Source organism: Halyomorpha halys, unplaced genomic scaffold, assembly GCF_000696795.3.
Source record: "Halyomorpha halys isolate HHAL.00 unplaced genomic scaffold, Hhal_1.1 Scaffold11.1, whole genome shotgun sequence".
NCBI classification, from domain to species: domain Eukaryota; kingdom Metazoa; phylum Arthropoda; class Insecta; order Hemiptera; family Pentatomidae; genus Halyomorpha; species Halyomorpha halys.
Genome location: NW_027111958.1, coordinates 143,047 through 148,440, shown reverse-complemented (window position 1 = coordinate 148,440; position 5,394 = coordinate 143,047). Strand labels below are relative to the sequence as shown.

The following is a 5,394-nucleotide window of genomic DNA, read 5'->3' as shown; positions in this document are numbered from 1 at the left end:
TTCAAAATTCCAACATTTTATACGAACAACTAGAAATTAACATTTTGTTAGTTTATTTTGTCAAATATCATAAAAACTACTACTCCTACAAAGATAAACATTATTAACTATTTTATAGTAAATTTACCAAACGAAATCTTATACAAACTTTTATCCATTAGCTTCCTCTGTGGAGATTCTGTCAGAGCACTGGTAATGTAGCGCTCTGTTCGAGATAGTTCGGTGAGTTATTTTGGTATTAATTATATACTGTTACATACAGACATTAATAATATGCGAAAATAACAATGAATTTTTATAAAATAATGTGATCTTTAAATTACAGAGCTTCGGTGAGGATCGAGGTAGAGCTCTCTGGTGGAATCGAAAAGAACTACATGCTCCTAGGTCTCACCCATATCGCTCTACATAAGGGGTATTCATGATCTATGTTAAAGCGTGTTAAATGGAAAAACTCGTGTTAAATCGAAAAAAATGGCCTTCTTTTGCCGTGGTAAAACGAATAACATTTAACATGGCTGAGAGTCTGTTACTTGGTCAGTTAAATCGAGAATGACGTCACACAATAGACCAGTTGAGATCGCCGCCATATTAGTTGTTGTGACTTTCAATACAGTTGTCAATTAGCTCATCTTCATTCTCTTCTTCACAAGTTTGAAGATCAATAAGACACTCATAAGCTAAACTTTCACACAAATTCCACTTTTCACTCACTCTAGGCATGTTTTAATTAATTACTTAAATCAAAACTGAAGTAAACAATAACATGAGGGTCTGGAAGGAAGGTTATAAACATAAAGGCTTATACAACAAGTTGCTGAGAAAATCCGCTAGGGACTCTTATGCATTTAACGTTTAACATGACTTCAAATAGGGCTGCTCACAATCCTATAGTTATAACATTTAACATGGTAAAACATATAACATTTAACACAACATCATGAATACCCCTATAGTAAAAGCCATAGTACAAGAGCCCAAGAGGAGAAAAAAGGCAGTTATCTCACCCCAATTTTTGATTACTTTGATGAGAACTATGTATAATTAATAATACAAATTGATGAGTCTGCCAAATATAGGTAGGGGGAATAAAAAATAGTGGCTGTTTCAAAGCGGAAAAAAAAATTAATTTTTCATTCTCAGCTCTATATATTAAAAAGTAGGAACAACACAAGAAAACCTATGAGAACGTCATTTAAAGATAAGCAAATTCGCTAAACTATGAGCCCTAAAAGAGTTATTTGCGTTAAGTAGTTCTCGAGATATACCTTTTTAAAAAGCAACATTTCATAAAAATGTTGTATGGGTCATACTGAAAGATCAGTAGTTAGTGAATTTATTTCGAAAATCTATATCTCAAAAACCATTTGACGTACAGATGTCTATTAGCTCTCAAATTAAAGCTAGTTTAACGAATGAGCTATAAAGCAGTTTATGACGTTTATCTTCTTAGGAGTAATTTAATAGTTTTCATGAACTTTGCTAATATCAATTGATTTATAGTTGTTCGGACAAATATTTATTTGCCAAATTTATATTCATATGTGAATATCATAAAAACTACTACCCCTTCGAAGATAAGTGTCATAAACTACTTTATAGTAAGTTAAATTTCCTTTATTTTGAGTGTTGGCAGACATATGTGCGCCTTATGGGTTTAGAGATATATTTTTTCAAAATTCCAACATTTTATACGAACAACTAGAAATTAACATTTTGTTAGTTTATTTTGTCAAATATCATAAAAACTACTACTCCTACAAAGATTAACTATTTTGTAGTAAATTTAACTAGCTTTAATTTGAGCGCTTGCAGACATCAATACATCCAATGGTTTCTGAAATAAAGTTTTTCATAAATCAAACTTATTGTCCGAACAACTATAAATCAATTTATTTTGTCAAACATCATAAAAACTACTACTCCTACAAAGATAAACATTATTAACTATTTTATAGTAAATTTAACTAGATTTAATTTGAGCGCTGGCAGACATCAATGGTCAAATGGTTTCTGAAATAATGTTTTTCATAAATCAAACTTATTGTCCGAACAACTATAAATCAATTTATTTTAGCATATATCCTGAAAACTATTATTCCTACGAAGGTAAAGGTCATACACTTCTTTATAGTCCAATATACTAGCTTCAATTTGAGTGTTAATAGACATCTTTACGTCACATAGTTCCTGAGATATAGATTTCTCAAAATAAATTAACTAACTACTAATGTTTCAGTAGATTTTTAAGAAATTTTGATTTTTTAAAAGCTATATCTCGAAAACTATTGGACATAAATAGCTTTTTTAAGGCTAATGTTTCAGAAAATTTACTTTTCTTTAAATAATGTGTTAAATTTTCTAGTGTTGTTGGTAGTTTTTAAGATATAGAGCACCGAATGAAAAAATAGTGTTTTTTAAGGTTTTGAAACAGCCGCCATTTTTTATTTCCCCTACCTATACTTGGCACACTCATCAATTTTGACTATTACTTATACATAGTTTTCATTAAAGTAATAAAAAATTGGGGTGAGATAACTGCTTTTATTTTTCTTCCCGGCTCCGGTACTACCACTATTATTGATAAAAATGCTAGGTCCCTTGAGGTCCGAGATGTGCAGGTTTGACTGTATAAGTTTCAATTACTTAAAATATAAAACTTACACATAATGATCGGCACAGCAGCCCTCTGGGCAGCAACGTTCTGGTTTGATACAGCAACTTTTCGGTGCACATTTTACTATGGAACTTTTGGACACTGGAACATATATCAAAGGATTTGAGTATTAAATTATTTAACATGCTCAATAAAATAAATTAATAATATGTGAATAAATAAAGGGTGTTTGAGGGAGATACATTAGGTCTCTGTTTTTATTTATTTATTCACTACCTGGTGAGCTTTACACGGTCAATCTAAGAGTTACACTTTTTTTAAAACAATTTATAATGAGGGGGGGGTATAGTTTCATACAAAAGACACCCTTAATTATATATAACGTAGTAAATTAAAAGAAAGATAAAACAAATAGATAAAAATAATAATTCTTTTTAAAAGAGAAAATTAATGTTAATAACAAAAACGACATTCGTAGACCTAACTAAACAAACATTTGCCAACTAATAAGAAAAAAGGAACAAAAAAAACAAACTTAATTTTAAAAATGGATGAGGAGAAAAAAATATATAATTAATGACGATTATAGTATTTATAACAAGATTTCCTGCGGCTGAAAAATGAAGTTAATTTAAGAAAAAGATTTATTTATTTATTGATATTTACAACTGAATAAAAAATACAACAAGCAAACTTGATCATAATGCCATAATGATAATGATGTGATACAGCATGTAGAGAAACTACCTAGCAGTACAATTCTAAAAATATTCTACAATATAAGGTCACGAGGCCATCTTCTTTTCAGGCGCCTCGGAGTATTGGAGAGGAAGCAAGGATAGAAACTAGTGGGTTTGGGTGGTTAGGGAGTTTATAATGGAAGGAATGATATCGGGTTCGGGCATATCATAAGGAACATTTAGGTCAATTATGGTTTTATTAGTAACAAAATAAGGACCATTGAGGATTTTACGAAGGATTTTGGATTGTAAGGATTGGATACGAGAGGAATTCGAAGGTTTAGTGGAGCCCCAAATCTCAACTCCGTATGTCTAGATGGGCCTTATTATTGCCATGTAGATCAGTCTTTTGTAATGAGTTAGAAGCTTAGACCGTTTGTCTAGTAAGTTCTGTAATAGTCGGAATCTGAGTGCAGTTTCCTGTCTTTTCAGTCTTGTGTGAGGATTCCGGGTTAGTCGTTTGTCAAGGTGTAGTCCAAGATAACGAATTCGTTCTGCAGGGGTAAGAGCCACATTATTAAAGTATACTGTAGGGCAGTTGGCAGGTTTACGACGAAGAGTAAATGTAATTTGATGGGATTTATTTTTATCCTCTAATTTCGACACCATTCTTCGAGAGCTTCGATATGGGACTGGAGAGTTTGGGATGCAATCAAAGGGTTATTACTAACTGTGAGCATACATGTGTCATCAGCATACGTGGTAAGGATAGTGTAAAGAGTTGTTGGGATGTCAGCTGTGTAGACGGTGTAGAGGATGGGACCGAGGATACTACCTTGAGGAACACCACCAGCGGATTGGAAAAAGAGGGATGAATAGAAACCGTTGTGGTTTACTTGGAATAATCTATTAGTAAGAAAGGAACGGATAATGAGAAAATATGTAGTAGGTAGGAATTTATAGTTTGTAAAGCAAAAGAAAAAGATGAAGAGAAAAAAAAAGTGATAATAATAAAACTTATACATAACTAATACTAATACAGAACATGATATCCTGCAGCAACCTGGGCTTGAATCTTCGGGTTGTGGTTGGGTTTCCCAAGTTATAGGTCACTTCTCCTTTTACTGTCGGTAACTGGGAGTGGAACCTTATGAACCTTTTTTTGATGAAATCCTCTATTAAATCAATTTTTTTAATTCCTGATGCAATTGACTATTTCTAAAAACCAAGAAACAACTAATGCAATTCTTAGGACTTTAGTTTGAAAATATTGATTTTTGTTTTCCTTTTGTAAATAAGAATAGCTGTTTCTGGTTTTATTTTGGATTTTCCATTTAGGATAGGTTATAGCATTTTTAACTTAGCGTAGATTTGAGTTAGTTGATAAGGTGGTTCCAGGTAAGGCGGTGGTCGAAGAGGATTCCCAGGTATCTTATAATCATAATTCCACTAAGTAGGATTAGAGGAATTTTGTTGTTTACTACGTTTGTGTTTACAGATTATAATGATCATGCGATGATTATAATAGTTAAGCGTGATCTTAAAAAAATTATCCTCTTGTATAAACTTTGTTCTGAAAACTTACTTCCTTACAAAGCACTGAACCTGACTCTTCTTGCTTTGTAGTGATTCATATTGTTACTTACGAAAAATCAATATTTTGCGGATTCATTTTGAAAAATATCATGGAATCAACGCTATATTACTAGAAATTTGCAAGTGTTAATTGAATCGTGAAATGAGTAGAAGTAGCATGTCGAAGATGTTTTCAAAATGTTGATTTCTAGTCGAAAAAACTTCTAGTTTGTGAGAAACTGTAAGACCTGAACTATTTGACGTACAAATGCATTAGAATACCCAAATAAAGGCTAGTTGAATGTACTACAGTGTAGTTCTAAAGTTTGTCTGCTCCACTAAACCTTCGAATTCCTCTCGTATCCAATCTTTACAATCCAAAATCCTTCGTAAAATCCTCAATGCTTCTTATTTTGTTACTAATAAAACCATCCATAAAGACCTTAATGTTCCTTATGTAACCGATCTAGCCCGAACCCGATATTATTCCTTCCATTATTCCACCCAAACCCACTCGTTTCT

General features: G+C 32.1%; 1 long non-coding RNA gene across 1 annotated transcript in view; it reads right to left on the bottom strand.

Annotated features, from left to right (window-relative positions):
• LOC136796360 (uncharacterized) overlaps nucleotides 1-5,394 on the bottom strand; it is an 18,359-nt gene that overhangs the window by 10,759 nt on the left and 2,206 nt on the right. Inside the window, exon 3 of the long non-coding RNA XR_010844061.1 lies at nucleotides 2,665-2,758. This is a non-coding gene — a long non-coding RNA (uncharacterized lncRNA). The remainder of the gene's footprint in view (nucleotides 1-2,664; nucleotides 2,759-5,394) is intronic.